Source organism: Ips typographus, linkage group LG15, assembly GCF_016097725.1.
Source record: "Ips typographus isolate SLU linkage group LG15, UJ_Ityp_2.0, whole genome shotgun sequence".
Taxonomy (NCBI): domain Eukaryota; kingdom Metazoa; phylum Arthropoda; class Insecta; order Coleoptera; family Curculionidae; genus Ips; species Ips typographus.
The window spans coordinates 3,026,473-3,051,729 of NC_138436.1; the positions used below are offsets into that span (position 1 = coordinate 3,026,473).

General features: G+C 32.6%; 3 long non-coding RNA genes across 3 annotated transcripts; 2 read left to right on the top strand and 1 right to left on the bottom strand.

Moving 5' to 3' along the window:
• Positions 1-1,110: 1,110 nt before the first annotated feature.
• Positions 1,111-23,800, top strand: LOC145738345 (uncharacterized). Its single transcript, XR_014180724.1, has 3 exons — positions 1,111-1,266; positions 1,400-1,587; positions 17,728-23,800. It is a non-coding gene; the product is annotated as an uncharacterized LOC145738345 (long non-coding RNA).
• LOC145738216 (uncharacterized) lies at positions 12,249-14,194 on the top strand. Its single transcript, XR_014180647.1, has 2 exons — positions 12,249-13,808; positions 13,865-14,194. It is a non-coding gene; the product is annotated as an uncharacterized LOC145738216 (long non-coding RNA).
• Positions 14,708-15,740, bottom strand: LOC145738280 (uncharacterized). The gene is made up of 2 exons (XR_014180681.1): positions 15,342-15,740; positions 14,708-15,285 (listed from the first exon to the last, which is right to left on the bottom strand). It is a non-coding gene; the product is annotated as an uncharacterized LOC145738280 (long non-coding RNA).
• Positions 23,801-25,257: the final 1,457 nt, after the last annotated feature.

A 25,257-nucleotide genomic window follows, 5' to 3' on the forward strand; every position in this document is an offset into this window, starting at 1 on the left:
AATTTCTTGCTAAATGTGTGCAAGACGATGTTAACAATTGATGTCTGCCAAATTGCAGAGACGTGCACAGATCTAGGAAAGCGGGCATTAATGTTCAAAATTTTTAATGATTCATTGCAAATCTGTATACATGTAAAAAATAATAAATGTTTTTAAAAATGATGATCTTTCACTCACTGACTTATTACTGTTTAAACTGTAAATTTATTATATACTCACTATTTGCACATTCAAACTGTAGAACTGCTTTCGACAATAAAATATTACCCCTGGCTCCTACAATAACAGCAGACGGTAATGTAACTACACCAAGCCCAGAAATAAAATACTTAAGGATAACACTTGACCAAAAACTCAAATTTACAAAACATGCACAAAATGTGAGAACTGAAATTATTAAACGAACTAAACATTTCAGAGCCCTGACGTACAAGAACAGAGGTATAAGCACAAAAACTGCAACTAAAATATACAAATCTATTTGCAGACCTCTACTCGACTACGGACACATACTAAGAGTTAATGCGACCAGCAAAACAAAAAAACACATACAAACTACAGAACAAATTGCACTTAGACTAGTAACCAAGATTAGACATCCTCAAAACCCGCTACATAACCCAACCAACGAATTACTCTACGAACGGACACAAATGACAAAAGTAACAGAACGATTAACGAAACTAGAGGCAAAATGGAAAGGCAACCCCCACAACTGGACAATTATAAACCCCATCTCCCTCACAAGACCAAATAGACAATCTCGCTACGCCTTTTCTCAATATACTCTGTTGGAACATTTTACCTAAAAAAACGGACTAACTATTAATTTTAACCTTTTCTTTGTAAAACATTATTTATTTATTTTTTTTTTAACAAATATTTATGTGGATACATTAAGCTTTGTTTCTGTAACATTGGCAGAAAGACCGGTAGGTCGATAGCCTTTTTCCTCGGAAATAGAGATTGTTTGTGTGTGTGTATTATATTAATACTGTACACCCGAGCACCCACTGTGACGTCACGCGAGGTAGCGTTTCAAGGAAACAGGTTTTGCTGATAGGGCCGCCCTCTTGGATCTGTTGTGTTGTCAAGTAAAATTTCCACTTGTCACTTTGCTTTTGTTTATTTGTTTTAGCATGCTGCTAAAATTAATTATATTTTTATGACAAAATCTAACAATTTAATTGGTGAAGATTATACACTAAAATCAAGTAAATGTATATTTTTCGATTGACATAATGGATGGAACAGCTGCTGGCCCAGGTAAGATTACAATGACAATTTCATACCTAACCTATGTAATAAACCATGGTATTGCTGATGCATCATTACTACACATTTTTGTACTAACATTTTTTAAGGGTGGTTCTAGTAACTAATTCGGCTAGTCTTACAGATCTGCAACTGGTATATGCTGCATACATCACTACTTTTCCATGTGGATGAAAAAGCACAACTTTTATGAAGAAAGTGACTACATTTCCCAGGGACTGCAATCAAGTCAAGTTGAAGAAGAAAAATTGTGTGCAATATATTAAACTATCTACATTAGGTACAACAGTGGATTAAATAGCAAGTTTTAAGGTGAGTTAACTGTTTTAAAGCTAGATTTGTAGTTCTAATTCCGCAAGAAATAAGCAGCAAGCAGTAGTAGCCATGTCAATTCATAGTTCGACTTTAGTAAGAAGGAAATAACATAACCCCAAAGTCTTATAAACCATCAATATTTTATGTTATAAATATATTATTTATTTTTACTGCAGCTTAGTGATTACTTCTTCTTGCGGAACTAGAACTATGAATCTAGTTTAATTCTAGTAACATTAACAAAAATAAAAAGCAATACAGTTTTCATTTTACCTTTAACACAATAATCATCATTGTACACTAACACTTTGTTTTTTGGTAGGTTAGAATATGTCCAAAGTCATAAACACATCTATGCTATCTAATTTAACATAACTTGAAAAGTATTTTGCCCGGTTTCAGGGTTGGCAAGTTTTGGACAGCGTGGTTTAAACCATTGGTTTAACCCGGTTAAAACTGCCCTGGTCAAATTTGTTTTGGAAACTTTAGTGTTAGTGGTCAAAACCAAAAAGTTCAAAATTAAAAAAATATATATATCAAATTGTTTTAGTTATTTTTTAAGAAATGTTTTACCTCAAAATATACAAACATTTGTACTCAAAATAAAAAAAAAATTATTTTAAACAAAAAGAAACATTTAAACAACAAAAAGCCAACAAATTATAAACCTGTCTATTATACCTACATCCAGTCATCATTGTCTTCCTACCTTTCAAAATTTTTATCTTGTTTTATTTTTAAATTTAACATTCTATATACAGAAATCAGTTTGTTACATTTTTCTACACCTAATTTATATATTTTTTAATTTTTTATTCTAGGAATACATTTTTTATTTTGGTTTTAACCAGTTTCAACCATTTTGATCGGTTTTAACCAGTTTTGACCACTGCCCTGGTCAAAATCAAAAAAAGTGGTTATTTGCACATCCCTGCTCGGTTTATACTTTTAAATTAAAAAAAATAATTTGATTTTAATTACATGTAATGCTCGGTTTATACCTCCAAATTAAAAAATTAAATTAAATTATAATTACATGTAAAATTGAATGAAAATTATTGTTGTTTATACTTTTCAAGATATGCTAAATTAAATGACATAGATGTGTTTTTGGCTTTGACGTATTTTAGACATATTCTAACCTAAAGAGGGCTGAAAAATTCATGAAAAAGTTCAGCTATAAAATAATCATTTGTAAAATTTAAAATAATAACTAATGGATGAAGTTTTCTTTGGCTGTGGTTACCACACTAGTTGGAATCGGTGTATCCTTGACAAAACGATGGAAATGAAATTGGAGATATGGAGTAAGACTGATAAACAGGGAATGAAGGAAAAAACAAATCAAGTTTCACATTTTATCACAACGAAGGTTTCAAGAATTTGCCCTTAGTTTAAAGTTGGCAAACCTGTGGCTTTAAGTTTTTAAATTTAAGTTAAAACTTAACTTAATTTAACATTTAGTTTAATTCATTAATTTGGAGGTAGAAACCGGGTGATAAATTTGTCTTTAATGAACATTTACTTTAATTGTTAATTTGGAGGTGTAAACCAGACATTGTCCCCTGTTTATACCTCCAAATTAACAATTAAACTATATTTTCGTTAAAGTCAGTTTAATTTTATCAAAGTTAAAGGTACACATTTGTATATGACATGCTGTACTTAACATTTACACAAAATTAAAACTAATGTTAACTTAAAAGTGAACCAACTTTCACCATTGGGTGAAATTGAGGCTAATTTGTGAACCCTTTATCACTTTTCGTTGTGATGAAATGTGAAACTTTATTTGTTTTTTTTTCTCATTTTCTGTTTATCGGTCTTACTCCATATCTCCAATTTCTTTTCCATCATTTTATCAAAGATACACCAATTCCGACTATTGCGGTAACCACTGCCAAAGAAAACTTCATTCCTGGTTTAATATTTTTAACTTTACAAATGATTATTTTATAGCTAAACTCTTTCACCCTTTTTAGGTTAAATATGTCTAGAATACGTCAAAGTCAAAAACACATCTATGTCATTTAATTTAGCATATCTTGAAAAGTATAAACCACAATAATTTTCATTCAATTTTACATGTAATTTAAATTAAAATAAATTTTTTTAATTTGAAGGTATAAACCAGGCATTAGATTTTTTAAATAGAACCTTGTATTTTTTAATTCATTTGTAGATACTAGGTAGAATTTGAAAAGTTTTATGTTGTCTATACTTCAACCTGATAGTTTTACTCAAGGTTTTACTAATATTGAATTTTTTAAGATATTAGTTTTTACTCTGATATAAAATTGGTTGTATTACTAATTACCATTGTTTGCACAGGGACCACAAATTAGATTTACGCAAATAAATTTGCGTTAGATGCTACAGGGCGTTCAATTTTTTTACAGAGTGTTTCATGATAAATGCGTCATATTTTATGGTTTGATTAAATATAACAAAATAACACTACTTAAACAAAGATGTTTTGCTATGGAGATACATGGTGTCAAAGTTTGCATAAAAAGATCTAAATTTATTTATTTCTTCAAAAGGGCTGCAGATACCTATGTTCATAAAACTTTGTAGGTGTCAACAACAGAGCACGCTTTGGAATAAAAAAAGTTATTTTTCAATTTTGCCAGTGGTATCCAATTGAACGAGTTGGTGAAGATTTTTGTTTTATCAAATATAAAGTTTTATGAAAATAGCTGCAGCCGATTTGAGAATTATAAATAAATTTAGATTTTTGTTATCAAAACTTTAAGACCCTGTACTTCCATAACGAAACATTTTTGGATCATGGTTTATATAGAAAACTAGGTTTTCCTTTGACGTTTAATCGAACCCTAAAATACAGGGTGTTTTACGATAAATGCGTCATATTTTATGGTTTGATTAAAAGTAAAAAAATCCCCTAGTTTGCTAAATAAACCATGGGCAAAAGATGTTCCATTATGAATATACAGAGTGTTAAAGTTTGAATAAAAAAATCTAAATTTATCTATTTCTTCAAACCGGTTTCAGATATTTTTATAAAACTTTGTAGGTGTCAACTGTCCAGGATAAGGCACGTTTTGCAATAAAAAACATAATTTTTTATTTTGCCAGTAGCGTTCAATCAAATACGTTCCTGAATGTTTTTGCAAAAAAATATGTATACACCACTCTTTTTCCATTAAACGCAAATCAATTTTGAATTCCCCATTCAATTTAGAACAGAAAAGCTATCTAGTAACTTTTCGGTACATCTTTCTGTTTTCCAATAAAAAATTGAAAATCATAAAAATGTACCCATAAAATCAATACTAAATCGTCGACTGTTTATTTTATTAATCAATATCTAACTTTTTATTAATTTAGTGTTTTTGAAAAAAAAAATTATTCGATAGGAACAAGCAGTATCCTCGAGTATCCTATTTTTTCCTAAAAAAACTGAATAAATCAAAATTTTAAAATTGAATAGAGGCGAAATTCGAAGATTTAGTATTAATTGTAAGGGTACTTTTGCAGGATTTTTTATTCGAAAACGAGATGACGTACCAAAAAGTTACTAGATACCTTTTCTGTGTTAAATTGAATAAGAAATTCAGAACTGATTTGCATTTTTTGGAAAAACAGTGGCGTACATATTTTTTTTGCAAAAATGGTCAATAACTTGTTTGATTGGACGCCACTGGCAAATATAAAAAATATATTTTTAATGGCAAAACGAACTTTATCGTTGACACCTAAAAAGTTTTATGAAAATATCTCTTATTGTTTTAATGAAATAAGTAAATTTTGATTTTTTTACCCAAACTTTAACACCCTGTATCTACATAACGAAACATCTTTGGACCATGGTTTATATAGCAAACTAGAGTTATTTTTTGACCTTTAATCACACCCTAAAATATGACGCATTTACCGTGAAACATCCTGTATAACGCATTTACCATGAAACACCGTGTTGACTAATTCAGCTTAAGTAATTTCGACTTTTTTAAATGGAACAGCCTGTGTATTACTTATTTTTCTGATATCTTTTACAATTCAACTTTTGTGAAGTATGTCATATACCTACCTAATTTAAATGTCTGCGTTTTATTTATATGTTTTAACTTTTACCTGCATTTTTTGTTATCTTAACTAAACTATAATCTGAAAATTGTCCTTAACAATTCAATTGAACAATAAACATTTTAAATTGTTGTTAATGACATACAAAATTAAAACATTTGTTTTTTATCAATTATACAGGGTTATTCACGTTATTCGACACGGAAAATTGTGACTAAAGTATTCACTTTCAATAAACTTTTGATTCTGGGATGGATATAGACCTATTTTAGGTATCTTTTAAAAATATTTTCAAGATGTACCGGTTGTCCCAAATGCAGAAAAAGTATCAAAGTTATATTTTTTCAAATGGAATACCTAGTATTTTATTTGATTTTCAGAATCTACGTTGAAAATAAAAGGTAATGAATGACATTGAGGTTTGGTACGTCTAAACTTTACAGTTTCTCAGATATTCGTTATTTTGTAAAAATTTAGAACAAATTTTAATGTTTAATCACTAAACCTCTGATTGATTTTTATCACTCAAAATTGGCTTGGGACCTACTAAATGATCAAGTTTTAGGATCCATGGGTGAGAAATTGTCTAGCTCATACAGGATGTCTCAACATTTTTCTCCCACTAATTGCAACCTTTAAACTTTAACAACTTGTCAAAATCAAATTGAACACCACCTATTTTATTGTTAAAGTAGATGCAAAATTTAATTATCTATCGAAAATTATTGAGGTCTCCTATGGCTAACTGTTCGCGTTTTCTTGGAAAGTCAACATTTCTCGAACTAGCACCGATTTTGAGTCATTTTAGAAACGTCATCTCAAATTCATTTTATGTTAATTTTTTCCACGAAACACGCTGGTGTGGTCAGTTTTGCGATATCTTCAAAACTGACAAAGTTAGTCGCGTTTTTGTATTAAACTCGAGCTGGGTGAGAGGTACGTGACATCTGACTGTAAATTTGGATTCAGCGACCCCAAATTAGTCGAAAACGAGTGGTCACTCAAGGGGTCCAAGTCAAAATGACTCAGAAGACAAAAGTAGCTCAGAAGATCAAAAACGACTCGGAAGACAGAAATAACTTAAAAAAGTTTTTGAAGCTGAAATAAACTCTCATTTTAAAATGACTCAGAAAGTAAAAAAAATGAAATTTCAAGGAGAGCTCAAAGAACTCAGAACACTATAAAGAAAGCTCAGAAGACAAAAAATAACTAAAAGGAGTTTTGTAAATTGAGAAAAAGTTTAGAATGGTCAAAATAGCTCAGAAGACCAAAAACGACTCAGAAAACGGAAATAACTTAAATAAGTTTTTGAAACTGAAATGAGACTAAAATTAGTCAAAAATTACTCAGAAGACACCAAAAAATCAGTGGACTCAGACGACAGAAATAACTTGAAGAAGTTTTTGAAAAGTGAGAAAAACTGTCAGAAAAGTTAGTTAAAAGTCGAAATGACTCAGAAGATTTAAAAAATAGCTCAGAAGACCATGAAAAGATTCAGAAAACAAAAATGCATTATTAGACTTAAAAACTAAAAATAGGTTAAAGTTTGTTAAAAAAAAATGACTCAGAAGACACGAAAAGAATACTCAGAAGGCAAGAATGTCTAAAGGTAAAAAAAAACTCAGACATTTTAGAACAGGCCTCAGAAGTGTCAAATTGGTGATTGAGACATCTAAAAATTACTAAGATCAGAGATTCTTAAAAAAAACGATTTAGAAGCTCAGAAATGCTAGAATAGGTCTCAAAAGCCTGAAGTTTGTTACTAAGCAAAAAAAAAACGACCTTCCAGATTCAATAATTGTTGAAAAAATGTCTCAGAAGATACCAAGCTTGAAAGTCACCCTTGAGAAATGACCAGAGATTAGCGAATTAGCGAAATTTTTAGGAGTATATCCATTAAGATACTTAATAATGTTGCTGAAGGACTCAAAAACGGAGTAGTTGGATGTTTAGTGTTTAGTTTAGTTTTAGTAGTTTGTAGTCGAATTGTCGCCGTTTTAAACATTTTTATGAATTATTTTTGTTTGAATGATTTATTTAATTATTTTTATGAATTACTTCTATAGCAAATTTACAAAGTATTAAGCCACCATTTTATTCTAAGCTTTACTTAGATTAGAATGATAGATATGTAATTCGAAAAGATACCAAGTGATCTTTGAACGATATCAAAAATCAGTCAGTCAGCTCTACTTTAAGAAATGTCGATTTTTTCAAGAAAATGTTAACAATTAGAGGTACGAAACCTTAATAATTTTCGATAGGTAATTAAATTTGCATATACTGTAACTGTGGTTCCATTTGATTTTGACAAGTTTATACTACTTCAAAATTTTAGTTTTTGATTAAATAATTTTTTTTGAGACCCCCTATATGAGCTAGACAATTTATCACTTTTGGAGCATAAAACTTAATATGTTATCATCGCCCAAACCAATTTTGGTGAATTAATCTCAAAGGAAGGTTGAATGTTTAAATGTTAATATTTGTTCTACATTTTTACAAATTAAGGAATATCTGAGAAACTGGAAAGTTTAGACCTATCAAACATCAATAAAATTAATTTTTATTTTCAACGTAGATTCTGAAAATAAAGTAATATACCAGGTGTTACATTTGAAAAAACATGACTTTGATACTTTTTCGGCATTTGGGACAACCGGTACATCTTGAAAATATTTTTAAAAGATACCTTCAATAGGTCTATAACTTTTTTGAAAGTGAATAGTTTAGTCACAATCTTCCGTGTCAAATAACGTGAATAACCCTGTATAGGGTGGACCATAAGTAATGGGATATAGAGCTACAGCATTACTACTACTATTTTGCAGTAGCTGATAGGAGGCGCTATCTGCAACTATTTCAGCTGCTTAAAAGTACTTAAACTTTTTTTTACGCAGCTGAAACGGACATACGACTTCAAAATATTATTCTAATATGTTTTCTATTTAAAAAAATATACTAGTTTTAGATCTTAAATGTTGACCGTTTTCGAGATATTTAATGTTTTAATATTGCATTGCTAATACGGTTAAATGGTTAAAGGGTAAAGTACATTTACGTAATTTATACACACCTTAAAAAAACTAATTGGAATATCTTTTAGCTAAATCACACAACAAAAAGACTGATAAAAATAAATGAAAAATCCTTACGTATTTTCAGTGAATTTGGTGAAACAACTTACACCACAAACCACTGGAAATTAAAGTATTAACATTAAAAAAAGGTTTCTTTTGGACAACAAGTATTCTACAAAGGCAAAATAAAAACTTACTTTCATAAAATAAATATTTACTAATTTGAAAGTTGCTACATGCAATATGAAAATAGTGGATATCTCAAAAACGGTCAACTTTTAAGCCTTAAAACAAGTATACCTTTTTCACGTAGAAAACCCTAGTCCTTTAAGCAGATGAAAAAGCTGCAGGTAGCGCCCCCTATCAGCTACTGCAAATAGATGAAACCATCATATTTACCGGCTGTCAAAACCCCCGTATACACATTTTCAGTAATTTATATCAAAATACCTAGATAATATGATAAAAAAACAAGAACAAAATTTCAACTTTCACACCCTGTATCTTTCGTAATATTAACTTTCGGTATAGGACACCAAAGGGAAACTAGAAAGATGGAATGAATACATCGAAGAATTGTTTGAAGACGAGAGACAACAGGAAACAACAGATGGAGACACAGATAAGGAACAGGGCCCAAATATAACAAAAGAAGAAGTTATATATGCAGTTAGAACAACAAAAAACAATAAAGCTCCAGGACCTGATGAAACACCAACAGAAATTATCAAATTAATTGCAGAAGACCAAATTGGAGTACTGGTAGATCTGTACAACACTGTATATAACACCGGAATCATCCCTGGAGAATGGCTCAAATCAACATTTATTACACTGCCAAAAAAATTGAACGCTAAGGAATGCAAGGATCACCGGATGATCAGCCTAATGAGCCATACCCTTAAGATATTCCTTAAAATTATACATCGAAGAATTTTTAGAAGGATTGAACAAGATCTTAGCGAAACACAATTTGGTTTCAGAAACGCAATGGGTACTAGAGAGGCGTTGTTTGCTTTTAATGTGTTGTCTCAAAGACTCATGGATGTCAATCAACCAACATATGTAGCCTTCCTCGATTATAACAAAGCTTTCGACAAAGTCCGCCATAATCACCTCATAAAACTCATGAGAGATAAAAACATTGACAGGAATGATATCAGGATAATAACATATCTCTATTTTAACCAGACTGCCAAAGTTTCGGTGCAAAATGAACTTTCAGAAGAGATAAAAATAAAACGTGGAGTAAGACAAGGATGCGTGCTCTCACCATTACTCTTCAATCTGTATTCAGAAGACATAGTACAAGAAGCACTGGAAAATCAAAAAACAACGGGAGTGAAAGTTAATGGAAAGGTTATAAACAACATCAGATACGCGGATGACACAGTACTAATAGCAGAAACCCTGGAAGAACTGCAAAGGCTGATAGATCTAGTAGTACAGATCAGCGAAGAAAGGGGGCTCACACTTAACACCAAAAAGACTAAATTCATGACAATCACAAAACACCAGCAACAGCGAGAAACATTATGGATCAAAGGGGAGCCAGTGGAGAAAGTCCGCAAATACGAGTACTTGGGAACGATTGTAAATGACAATAATGATTATTCACAGGAAATAAGATCAAGAATCGGAAAGGCTAGATCAGTGTTTAATAAAATGAGGAATGCATTAACCAGAACAGATCTTAGTCTACATGTTAAAATCAGAATGCTTAAATGCTACATATTTCCAGTACTATTATATGGAATGGAAGCCTGGACGCTTAAGAAGTGCGACACTGACCGGCTGGAAGCGTTCGAGATGTGGGCATATCGAAGAATCCTCAGAATAAGCTGGGTGAGCAGAACAACGAACAAGGAGGTGTTGAGAAGAATGGGAAAGGAAATTTCTTAAACTGAATTAATCAAAATATATTTTAAAAAATTGAACGTCCTGTAGCACCTAATGCAATTATTATACGATTTATTTGCATAAATCATTTTTGTCGTTCCTGTAGAACGTTCGTACCAAATATGAGTATTCTACTTTTAGAAACAATGGCAATACAGTCAATTTTACATCATAGTAGAAAGTAATATTTGTATAGAAAAATTAAAAATTAAATAATCTGACATTATTAACAATTTGAGATTATTAATCGCTTATTAATATAAAAGTTGGTTACAACATTTTTCTGTCAACTGTAGTTTATAATAAAGGTTTATAATCCTACAAAGTTTTGAAAAAACTGTTCTGTCAGTAATGGTGGATGTCAACTAAAGAATGTGTGTTTATTTCTCTTTGTTTCATACAAATAAAAAAGGATAGAACTATACTATGAGCGTATTTGATTGCCTGATAAGATCATGCATTAAAGTAAAACAATTGAAAAATCATGCATTAATGGAACTCAATATTGAACGATTTTGCATTCGTTATCGTCCATCAAAAAAGGCTGTCAATACATGGTCGACGGAAAAAATGTAAAAAAAAGTATATTTAAAAAAACTAATGTTTTCTGTCATGTTTTAAGAACCTGTATATCCAAAAGTAATTTTAAACTGTAAATATCAATATTCTCTAAAACTTTTGTATTTAACATTATTTTTCTATTTCTCAAATCAAACGAGATAATGAACTTTATCATTGAATCAGCTGTACAGGGTGTCAGGATTTAGAGTGTTTTGACAGAAAAACCCCATTTTCCAGCTAGATACGGTGTCATGGCAAAAACCGTATTTCGATATCTTGTCAGATTGCGGCGCTATAGGCTGTTTTTCGAATTTTGCCCATTTTAAAAACTTTACCCAACTTTTTTCTTTATTAAAATATCGGAGTGAAACACAAACATTTTTAAGGCACTTTTTCGTTGTGATTTCAGTTTCGTGTTTAGTTTTTAGCTACTGCGTTCAGTTTCCTCAAGAATTGACATAACTTTCTTCTTTTAAATAGAATTCATAATCAAATATAAGTTTAAATGGACAGAAAGGCCACTAGGGCCGATAGCCTTTTCTTTTGGAGAATAAAGATTGTATATATATATATATAGGGTGGTCCAGTTTTAAGTGTCAATAATTCACCATTTGATAGCTGATCAAAAAATAAGTTGACTTGCATTATGTCATTTTTCTGAAAAACGTTTCCTAAGGAAGATACAGTCCTCCAAATTTCCATTTAAAAAATCGTTTTATAGTTAAAAAACTGAACATTCAAGACTTGTGAAAGTCCAAATTTGTACTGAATAGTCTAAAAAGTTGCTTTTTACTACTAGGAATAGTCTTATGATTCGCTTTCTCAGACTGCCATCCTGGTTGAGTGTCTGAAACTGGCATTCAAGAACTAAAAAGTCCGGAAATCAAGACAAAGATTGTATTGTGCATGAAACTCATTTTTTACTACTAAAAATAATATAAAAGTTGACTTTTAATGCTAGAACTGACTTTACTAGGACCTAAAGAGAGTCCAAAAGTATATTTTCAAGACTTGAATGGTGTACAACTCAATTTTCTGGACTGGACACCAAGTCTAGAGTAAATTAAATTTTCGGACTATTTTATTTCTAAAAATTAGTTCTCAAGACGTATTATTGTAGCATTTGGTACCAACATTTTTTACTTTTATTACTGAAGAAACTTGACTTTTGGAAATAGTCTTAAACTCGATTTTTCAGTCTTAAAAAGCATTAAAAACAGTCTGAATTTCTTAGAGATGCTACAATTTATTGCACCTATGAGTGCAGAAGTCAATTTAATAGTGAAGAAGCTTGAAATAACATTTTCAAGACTATGGTCAGTGAACAAACTGGCTTTTAGGCCTGATAAGTCAAAAACTTTGTAAAGATAGTCTTGAAACTCGATTTGAGGCACTGAAAACAGCCTTAAAACACTAAAAACAGTCTAGTTTATTAAGAAATACCCGAATTTTTAGCACTGAGGTGTCTAGAAGTCGATTTAATAGTGACAAAGCTTGGAATGCTATTTTAAGTCTATGAAGAATGTAAAAATTGTTTTTTAAGTTTGCTATGTCAATAAGTTGGTGAAGATAGTAGCACGAAAACTTCGTTTTGAAGACAATTTTCATGAATCTAATGTCAATGTCCTGCATCTAAGACTATTTTCAAGACTACAATATTGAAATTTGTCTTCAAATTATGAAAACTTACTTCAAATGCAAATTTTAAGCTTCTGATGTCACTTTTCATTAGTTCAGTCACATTTTGGGGTTCAAGTCAATTTTTAAGGTTTAAATTTATGAATTTGTAGTAACAAATTCTTGAAAAAGTAGTTTTTATGTCTACAAGTCAATTTTCAGTATTAAAGTCTCTCGATTTGCATGAAAAGTCAGTTTGTCTGGAAACTATGAAAACTGGCTACAATAATATTTTTTTAACTTCTTAAGTGAATTTTCCGTTTTCAAGACAATTTTTAAGTTGGGTTGGGTTAGTTTTGGATCTTTGACCGTAATAACGTGTAATAAAGTGCTTGTTCCAAATTTGATCAATATTGCTCCAACGGTCTGACAGTTATGACAAAAAAAAAACCATTTTTTAAACAGAAATTTGAAGGACTGTATTTTCCTTAGGAAGCACTTTTCAGGAAAATGACATAACGAATGTTAACTTATTTTTTAATTGGCTATGGATTGGTGAATTATTGACATTTAAAACTGGGCCACCCTGTATACCAGGTGTCCAAGAGCACCCTGGACATAGGAGATTAACATGGGAAAATGGTTTTGATTTTTTTGCGCCTGTACGGTTCATTTAATGGAAAAACGCTTTAGATAAAAGTTGTAGAGCACATTTTCGGCTATCAACTTCTAATTTTTTCAATACCGTAGATTTGACCATTAAGACGAAAAACGGATCTAAAATTCGGAAATTTTAAATCTCCCGCCAAGCGGTCGTTAAGGAAAGTTTATATCCGGTCGTGCTACCAACCTTTCAAAATCATAACAAATCGTTGTCAGTCATTCTGAAATCAAAACATTCAAAACAAGTTTATTTAGTAATAATTTTGAGTTACTACCCACATACTGCGAAGAAAATACAAATAAATTATGATAAAAAGACTTTATCAGGAGCCACAGTCCCAAAATCTGGTAAGTTGCGTTCATAACCTCATTCAATGTCTCTACTAAACTTATTTACTTTGTAGCAAAATTCTTTAAGAAAACACTGGTTTTGCTTGCAAATATTTAATGAGGATGACCGAATCACCTATCTCAAGCCTCTTCATAACACTACCAAATGATTTAAAGTGATAAAAACAATGGACTAGGAAGGCCTGCAGATGTTTGAAGATAAGTTGCTTTACTATACAGGGACCACAAAAGAGGGTAAATACTTCCCTCAAAAGTGATGCAATTTAGTGACCTATGTGACTGATAGTTTTATTGTATCCTTCTGTTTTGTAGTGTTATCAACACACCATAGTGTTTAAGTGGTTTTACATTGTATGATGTTAATAAAAAGGCATTTTTTATAACTGATTGTCAATGTTTTTTCCCATCTCTACAGGGTAAGGTAAGTACTGATATTTAATTAGCTCCATTAGTTAACTTGAACATCATTCACCTACAAGGATACTTGTAAAATGTCTACTAACCAAAAATAGTTTATTTGCAAGTAATGTGTAACTCGAGTTCACATTTGATTAGTAAAGGTATGTCCTGTGAAATGGTGTATTGAATTAGAAGCAAATTGTTTCTCTTTAGAGGCTTTCAATCACTACATTTCACCTACCTTTGCTAATTTGGAACTCCACTATTAGGTTAGTAAGACAAAGTTGTTGTTAGCATAGCTTGTATGGTGACAGGTTCACCCACTCACACTCAATCTGTGGAACAATCACTGTTTATGTGGTAAGACCAGTTTTCTTTGCTACCTATTGTACCTAAGCTTTTCACTTGAAGAAAATGTATACTGTGCCTTGAACTGTGAATAAATAATAAATACAATAATATAATAATAATACAAAATAAAATATAATACAAACATTCAGTGTACAAAGTTTTATTTGGAACAATTGAGTGTGTGGAAAAAAGAACATAATTATAATGTTAATACCTAAACCTAGAATAGAACAGCTCATGTAGATAGCTCAATTAAAAAGTTGGTTTTTCGACAATACCTACCCATATACAAAAAGTTTTGTCACCTGACTGATAATTTGACTGTGTAAGTCCATATTCTCTTCTTAGAAGGGGTTTCTCAGAGGTTTTATAGCCAGTTTAAGATTATTCACATTTCACATGCACATCAAATTTTGAGATTTAAGTCAGATATCAACACTGAATCATTTTAAGTTTTAGTTGCAACACTGGTGAAGATCCTCGCTGATGATAGTCCATGAAGTTAAGCACATTGAAACTAAATCACATCACTTTTGAAGGAAGTATTTGGCCCCTTTGTTGTTGTCCCTGTACAGTAGGAAACTTATCTTCAAAGATCTTCATTGTCCACTGTTTTCATCACTTTAAATCGTTTGGTAGTGTTATGAAGAGGCTTGAGATAGGTGATTCGGTCATCCTCATTAAATATTTGCAAGGAAAACCAGTGTTTTCTTTAAGAATTTTGCTACAAAGTAAATAAGTTTAGTAGAGACATTGAATGAGGTTATGAATGCAACTTACCAGATTTTTGGGCTGTGGCTACTGATAAAGTGTTTTTATCACGATTTGATTGTATTTTCTTCGCATTATGTGGGTAGTAACTCAAAATTATTACTAAATAAACTTGTTTTGAATGTTTTGATTACAGAATGACTGACAAGGATTTGTTATGATTTTGAAAGGTTGGTAACACGACCGGATATAAACTTTCCTTAACGACCGCTTGGCGGGAGATTTAAAATTTCCGTATTTTAGACCCGTTTTTCGTCTTAATGGTCAAATCTACGGTATTGAAAAAATTACAAGTTGATAGCCGAAAATGTGCACTACAACTTTTATCTAAAACGTTTTTCCATCAAATGAACCGTACAGGCGCAAAAAAATCAAAACCGTTTTCCCATGTTAATCTCCTATGTCCAGGGTGCTCTTGGACACCTGGTATATATATAATTTTAAAAAATGTCTATTTTTAATATAATATGTAAGATTCAGGGTGATTCACGCTGATGGTATATTAGAAGTATCTAGAAAACGACTTAATATTTTTCGTTTAAATTTGGAGTGTAGCCTATCCAAACTCTCTATGTAAAATATTTTGGACTTAGCAGTATTACCATATCAGTCGGAAAGAACACCAACTTTTGATTTTCAAATGGAATACACTGTTTCTAATCTAATTTTTGAATTCTTCGCAAAAAGCCTAGTAATTAATGTTAATACTTCGCTATCCTATTCTATTCCCTATCTTGCACCGTTTCTTAGATATTTCATAAAAGTGGTGGATTTGTCAGCAAAGTGGTAGTCTAAACATTTATTAAATTTTAAAGTCCTGAAAGGTTTGCTGGTGTGATCTTTTGTCCTCAGTTAGACAATACCACATGGTTGAAAAGCCCAGTAATAACTGCTGCTTTTAACTATGCGCAAATAACTATTTTCTACGACCTCTAAAGAAAATAAAAGTTTTCTCCCTCATTTGAGAGATGAAAATATCACTTTCACTACCTAGGGAGTAATTAGAGAATTTTAAACTAAAGCCTGTCTGAATATTGTGGACTTTCTTTTGTTTTTTATCTGTTTAATGACTTTTTCAATTTTTTAATTTGCTTGAGCATCTCATAAAAAGGTTGGTGCAAGTGGGTATTCTCGCTTTACACATATTACCTTTAAAATTTTACATTTATTGTAAATTAATTTTGCAATGCGGAAAAGTAACTTTACCGCATCCGGTGTGGAAACGTACTCCTTCCCGCACTCAAATAAGTGTGTAAAAGTGCATTTACCGCACCTGAGTAGGAAAGGTTTTTTTCATTATTCTTACTAGTCTGAAAACTATCTATTTTTTGGTGGATTCGTTTAAAAAAATGTACCTTTTCCGTGAGGACGCTGGAAAGTGCCAATTTCCCGTGCGCTGTTTTTAACTGGTGGGTTTTCTCGTGCGCTGACAAATACGTGTTTTGCATAATTTTTTTTTTTTTTAAGTCAGTGAATTTCTGACATAATACGTTAAGTTGTGTGCTAGATTACCATTCAATGTATTGTCACGTTTAAGTTGTAAAGTTAAACGAGACGTGCGTTTATTACTTTAATAAACGCCTTTACCGAGATCTTGTTTCAGAGGTAGAATCAAACCACTTGGTAGAAAAATATAATTTAATAACTAAATAACAGTTAAAACTAATTGACAAAATGGTTGGTTTATCAACTTAGTGAAACGGAATAAAACCTTCAACATAATTCCCAAAAGTAGCACTTTAAACAATACCTTTTACATGCACAAAATATTACAATAATAAATCTATACTTACAGTTGTTAAACAATTATGAGGGCAACTTTCTGGAGGGTTTGGCACTCGCGATTTATTATGGTTTACTATTTAATTAATTTGTAAACCCGGTGCGGGTTGCAGAATTCAGGACGACTACATTCTGTGGCGTGAGCGGAGTCTTCTGGCTAGGTACTGCCTTCTCCGACGTGGTGCACAGCAAAACTGGACTGACTGGAATGAACCCCTCTCTAGGGGACAACTTCCTTCTTATAGCATTCCAAGCACTGGTTCCACCAATCAAAAACTCCCAGACCAGGTCTCCTCTAGCCGACAACTCGTGACGACCTTTCGACCCTCGGTACCTGGAAATATTTCGCAACTCTTTCGCGTCCGGTCACACTCAGGTGCATAGTCTAGCTATTGCATCATAAGTAATATAAATTCCACATTTTTTAATGTTTCCGATTAAGTGAAATAAATTTGATTTATTTCCTTCGTGACAGTATAATGAATTTTTATACTGATTTTATGCTACAATATAAAATCAAGCTTCAGCTAACATTGGTTAAAACCGAGTTCAAACTTAAAACACATTGACTTTTCTTATATTCTCGTGGTAATATTATTTTTTTTTGTTTCAGATATTCTCCCGGTGAAGCGAGAAGCAAAAAAAAGTCATCCAGGTCAATCTTGGAATTTTTTTTTTAATTTAATAATAAACTGAGAATTGGGGCGCGGGTGGTGTGTAGTTTTATTTGCGATTTCGATTTGCTGTTATGTCATATGCAGCATTGTTCTATCCACAATATCTGGCCGAATAATTTTCCTTTAATTTCCAACTAAATGCTGATGTATTAGAAATATTGTCATTCCTTTAAATGTCAATCTATGCATGGCGAACTGAGTAACTGTGCAGAAGTTGACATTGGGAGTGAACAAGGACCAGCCATCCGTCATTCATATCTATCTAACGTACAATTTATTTTCCAACTGATTAACATCCTACAGCAAATTTAACTTTTTGTGTCTGCTCAGCTCCTATTTATATCGAAGAATTAATGCTAATCACGTGTGTTTTCTAAGAACTATCCATAATGCCCAAACGGCATTTGGACGTCGAGCCAACGTTCGATTACCCGACGCAACGTCAGGTTCCAACGTTGGGGCGACGGCATTTCTACTCATATTTGCACTGTTTTGGGGAATACAAATTTGAGTCGATTGCACGTCGGGTCACCACTAATACGGTATATTAACCAAAGACATTAATATATGCTAACGTATATAGACAAGACAAGTCATTCATAAATACCGAAATTCTTTATTCCACATCGAATCCATTCTATCGACGTAAACAAACGATTAATGAATGAAACCCACCAGAGTAGGGATAAAAATGTAGGAAAACAAAACCACGCGATCTCGATTCGGCCACGCCTCGCGATTAAAATTCCAGTGGCGGCGTCAAACTGAACAAATTAAAATTATTACTGTATGAAACGCGGCAAAAAAACGAATTCATTCGAAAGAGCTGGATTATATCTCTGTTAAACTTTATCAGCTAGGGATTTAATCAGTAAAACGGCTCTAACTGGTGGAACTAGAAATACACTATTATTATTGGCAGGTATATTTGATTAGATGCTAATACAATGAAGAAAATAATTAATCAATAATAAGATAAAGATCATTTAAGTATAATAAGTTGTTTTATCAGAAGCTCTAGACTTATTGGAAGAAATAAAATTTACTTCTATTTTATGTTACAGAGTGTTTAGTTTCTTGTTTGAAGCCTTAGGTTCTAGATACAGTTTGATATACATATAAGTACAGTTTTCTAACAATTCTCTACAAAAGTTAACAAAACCAAATGCCAAACGAGTGGCATAATATAATTTACATTTATTTTAAACAAAATCAGTTATCTATAAATATTGTTAACATGCTTAAAAAAAGAACCCTATACATGTTCTATATTATATTTATGGTTTTCAACTGGACTATTTGATCAATTTTGAACTTAGTAATAATTATATATAAGAAATAATTATATGTTACAGTAAACCAAAACGTAATAAAGAGTTTCTAGTTACATGAAAAATATGTATTTCTTGTTAAGTCACCATTTCACATTATTGTGAAAGACGAAATGAGAATTATTTGACATATCAACTAGAATTATTGGAAAGACCAAGGGAAAGACATAGCGAGTTAAAACTCGAAAAGTTTTTACTGTGCGGCTTAAGTAAATCATAGAAGTTCCTGTATGGTATTAGAAAGCTATAAACAGGGCCCAAAAGTGGGTGAAAAGTGGTTGTTTTAAATATTAGTAACTCATTTAACATTTGACGCTGCTGTTACAAAAAATATAGTTATTTTATGAAGTTATCAATTTGTCACTTTGTAAAAAAAATCTTAACATCCCATCAACATAATTAGAAAGTTTTATTAGAGAAAACATTTTGCGGAAATACGTTTCAAATTTGCTCGTAATCTTCATGCTGGAAAAAAGCTACTTCAATGTCTTATAAACAAGTAAGGAAGAATAATAGCAAATGGTTACTTAGTAATAGAAATTTGTAAGAATGCAACGGAATATTTTTCAGTATTGTATAAAGTGCAATGAATATTAATTAGAATGTTTTTTTTTTTCGACAATTCTGTACTAATATGTGACCGATAACAAAATTAGTCTGAAAGCATTATTTCAAATTATTTATTTTTGTATCTATGCACCAATAGTTATTTGCGCAACATGAGAGGTTTTGCTCCCTCGAACAAAAAAAAATCAAGTCTAGTCAAGATCAACTTTTTTCAAATACAAACTATTTGTTTTTCGATAATTTTATTATTCATTTCTAAACAAAATGGTTTTTGTGTTAACACTTCTAACTCTTGGCTTAGATTGATCTAGTCTTTTATTAGTTTCATGGTGCAGACGAAGTTTGAAATGTTTTAATATTAATTTACTTAATAATGATGCATGGCCATTCATAACATCACCATCATAAAAATGATCATCAAAATTATCGGTCAAAATTTAGTGACTCATGTTTGTCATTGTATCGGTTGTTAGCAATTGAATTAAATTATCAATCTTTTTATTAAATATATTTTCGGTTTTTAAAAAAAATCTGAAAAATTTCTCACCGGACTTACAAATACTTATTACAAGGTCAGAAGCTTTCACCAACTTCCCATAAGTCTTTCTCTTTTGCAAATGACTTGTTGATATATCACTTTCCAACAAAGTTAAGCATTTTTCGCAGGATACACAGTTTTTAAGTTTTCTTATAATAAATCCTGAAATATATCCCACTATATCTTCAGCATATAGTGTTAAATCCCAAGTTTGAGAATTTAAATACTTGTACTTATTAATATCTTCATTTATTTTGCTCTCTAATTCAATGAAAGCCTCAGTAGCTTCCAAGTTTTCACCTTCCTCTACTTGGTAATACCACTACAGTTTAATATAGTGATATTTTCCAAATCAGAAATATTTGCAGAACTTGATCCAGACAATTCAAGTTTGACCAGTAAGCGCTTATATGCTGCCTGAAACTGCCGAGCAGTAGGATTATTATTAAAACCTCCCTTACTTCTTATTGCACCAAAAAATAGTTCTAAATGGTCTTGAGATAATCTATATGTAGCTATATATATTTTAAAACTGAAGCTTCTTCTACTGTTTCCTGATACAGAGATTTAAGTGACTCAATAGCCACTAAAAATCCTACAAATCCGGTTTTTCTACGAGTTTCCGTTATTAAACGGCCCTGCAACTTTAACCCCAAAATATAATTTTTCATTTCCTGAAAATAGGCAAAAATGTGGCCTACATTTTCTTTCGATAAACGTTTTTTATATATATATTTTGCCCATTTACCTCTAGAATTAAAAATATCAAATAAATTATTAAAGTTTAGAAGAAAATCAGATGTAGGCTTTGATCCTACAAAGTTAGGATGGTTCATATCTTCTCTGAGAAAAGTTAGTGCATCCGCAACACTTTTGCTTACAGTTTGAACAGCTAACCGTACTTTCATTACTTCCCTAGACCACTGTAGATGCCTGTTACGTAGCTTTGTTGCAGCATGAAGCCCTTCAATATTCTGTAGTTGAACAAGATTCGAAATGAATTCCCACTTAATTATTTCATTTGAAGAATTTTCTAATTGCTTCATGGCTCCAAAACAGTTACGCACTAGTTTTATCATGTGGCAAATATCATAAAATACATAAACATTATTATCAGTTTTGGGATGTTTAAAAAAAGGTTTTAAGTTACTTGGATCGCTTAAATCAGCACCAAGTAACTGAATAGCACTTACATTGGAAACTGCGCCATCAAATGTTATTGATGTAATGGTTATACCAGTATCGTGAACAAACTCTAAACACCTTTTTATCAGCTCCGCTTTATCATTACCCCGTCAGTCCATTAGTTAAAAAGTACCCTACAGGAATCTTCCAATTTTCACTTAAACAGACAAGCATAAACACAAGAGCTTCTCGTGCTTCCGGTAACTCCTCTGAGTCCACATGCCCACCAACATCAACAAACCCAGTGAAGCGAGAACCATCCCACTCAATTCTCCTTCGAATTGACATTTCGTCCATCACTAAATTACACAAAATGTGTTTATTCTCTGAAACCTTTGATTTCAGTGCTTCTAGAGATTCTTTAGTGAACCCAGGGCTCCCATCTATCGACGTATACCATCTAGATATTGTTCTTCTGTGTGGAAGAGACTTATTGAATGTAAGCCTCACAAAATCATAGGCTCTTGGGGAAAAGAATGATAAACTTAAAGCAAATGCTTTCAATTCTGGACCATATTTTTGTGTGGACGGACCTTTCAACATTCGATCAAATATTAATCGAGCCGGTCCTTCAAGTGATGCCTAAAAAAAATAATCAAATAATTTACATGCTGTGTTTTTGATGTAAATACACACCTTTACAATGGATGCTGAATGCTCAGATAAATAAGACTTCTGCTTAAAATAATCCAGCAGTCCCTTCAGATTAAATATTTTTCGTTTCAAAAATCTTACATGGCTTTGAAGGGATTTAATTTTAAAATTTTTTCGTTTCAAAGCACCCTTTATAGTTGCAAAATTTCTTTTGCGCTTAGTGGGTGTATCAAAATCATCTGATGATAAATCACCTGGATGCCTCTTTCTAAAAAAAATTATCACATCAGGTATAATTGATTTACCTTAAACAGAAAGGAAGAACAAACCTTTTTAAAGAAGCTTTTTTCATTTTTAAATGCTTTTCCCTTTTGCTCCTTAATTGTATATTCAAATTCAAAATTCAAATAATCTATTCATGTTTAAAAATCACAGTTACAGTGATGTACATACGTCAAATGGATACAAACTTGGTCTACTATACAAACACAACTTACGATCAAAAGAAAATTCAAAATTAAAATTAAATATTAAGTCAACAGCGAGGTTAAAATCCACAAAACAACAAAACACCAAAACACCCCCACAAGACTAGGCACCTTGTTTGAAGTGGTCAAAATACTCTTGATTAGAATAAAATACATTTACAGTTAATAGTCTTTTAACATTTTCTTTAAATTTATTAATAGGTAGTTCCCTAATTAGGATGGGCAATGCATTAAAATATTTCACTGCCCAGTAGCCAGGGCCATCCTGACACCTTCCCAGACGGCAATACGCCGGTATTAAATCTCGTTTATGTCTAGTTGGATAAGCATGTACGTCCTCATGAGCAGGAAACAAACAAAAGTTATTCTTGACATACAGCAGATTCTCCAATATATATATTGATGGCCAGGTCATTATGCCGAGTTGCGAAAACTGTACTCTACAATCATCTCTATATCCCAATCCACTCAACAATCTGATAGCTCTCCGCTGCAGCCCAAACAGGCGCTTAGAGCCCGATGCATGACCCCAAACGAGTGCAGCATACGAGAGACGAGCATGAAATGTTGCAAAATAAGCTGATCTAAGTACAGGCCGGGAGACACTGTCCGCCAGGCGACGTAGCAGATATAAGTTTTTATTTAGTTTAGAGGCTACTTCCCCTATGTGAGCGTCCCACCGTGCTCCGGGATCAACAAGGACCCCAAGGAATTTTATATGTGGAACATCATTTACAGTCCCAATCTCTCTCAACGAGAACACCATCCTCTCTGTCTTTTGTCCATTCAGTAGTAGTCTGTTGGAGCTAAACCACAATTCGGCCAATTCCCTAGCCCTTAAAGAAGCCAATAAAGAAGCTTCAAGAGTGTCCGCCGTGACTGAAATGGCGGTGTCATCGGCAAAGAGGGTATACCCAGCGTTTTTGTCCACTAGGGGAAGATCATTTATATATATAAGGAAAAGTACTGGACCCAGTATGGAGCCCTGGGGCACTCCAGTTGTTATCCTCTGTTCAGTCGACGTGACCCCACCATATCGCACAGACTGGCACCTCCCCGCAAGATACGTTTCCAGAAGCCCAATACTGCCATCAGCAAAGCCATATGCTCGCAGCTTGCGTAACAAGATACTATGGTCCACACAATCGAAGGCCTTACTAAGATCGCAAAAAAGGACTGTATTATAACATCGACTCTCATAAGCAGTGACAATGTCAGAGACAAGATTAACTATACCCAGAGCTGTACTTTTGTTTTTTCTAAATCCAAATTGATTTTTATTAAAAATGTCGTTATCTTCATAAAAGTTTATTATTTGCCGAGACATGCACTTCTCCACTATCTTGGACAGGATAGGAAGCAGCGATATTGGCCTGTAGTTCTCTAGTTTTTCAGTGTCACCCTTCTTAAACATAGGAATCACAAGTGCCTTTTTCATACAGTCTGGGAAAACACCAGCCAAAAAACATGAGTTTATTAGTTTTGTTAGAGGTACCAGTATCAGATTTTTTATTGACTTTATAATTTTTACGTTCAGACCGTATATGTCGCGGCTTTTTTTGTTTTTAAGTTGATCTATAACATTTCGAACCTCATTGAAACCCACCTCGCGGAAAGAGAAGCCGTCATCCGGACAATTTTTCTCAAGGCTCTCTAGAGGATCAATATCAACATCAACATCCGACCTCGGCATATTCTGCACAAGACTGCCGGCAATATTTAGAAAATATTCATTAAATTCTTGGGAAGTAATATTATCCGATCCAACAGGTACCCTGGTATTTCCCATGGTCCTATTAATAATTTGCCACATTGTTTTTGAAGGATTATTTGATGAGTTTATTAGATTATTGTTTGCAGCGATCTTAGCCATGCGAATGTGCTTTGCATAGTCTCTCTTGTACCCAAGATAGTATTGTCTGTTTCTATATGTCTTGTACTGTCTACTGATTTCACCCAATAGCCTCAGATGCTCCCTCATTTCTTTCAACTCCGGGCCGAACCAGCCAATATTATTCTCGGAGCGCATTGTATACTTTTTTTCAGGAAAGCTATTAATATACGCCTCATCCAAGGTGGCAACAAATTTCTCCCATTTATCATTCGTTCCAAGATTATTGGATTCGATAAAATCCCATGACATCGCGGAAAGGCTATTGTAAAACATGAACAAGCCTCTTTGAGTAATTGGTCTAAACTTCTGACTTACCCGGTTTAAGCCTTTATCAGGCAAAGGAAGAGACATACTAACAATCTGCCCAAGGTGATCAGACATTTCAAGATCCTCCAGCTCGACCCTTCCCACATCAATGCCCGCACTAACGAAGACATTGTCCAGACACGCATTCTGTCGAGTCGCGACACTCACACACTGGAGCAGCCCAAATTCGGCCATTGCATCACAGAGTTGTAATGCAGTTGGCTCGTCTGTGCCAAAATGAACATTAAAATCACCAGCCAGAACGATCCTCCGGCCAGCCCCAAGACCATCAAGAAGGAGGTTCAAATTGGTTAAAAAGGTGTCAAAATGGCCCGATGGAGACCTGTACACTGCTAAAACGAACACATCAAGACTCTGTACAAAACTACATGAATATTCAATACATTTTTCAACATTATAGTTTACATTTAGATGTTTTACACTTGTTTGCAATTGCTCTCGTATAAATATAACAGTACCTCCCCCAACAGATTCCTTCCGTGCAGAGAATCCAACAGTTTTATAGCCATCAATAGAACAGGCAGCAATCTCATCCTCGGTCA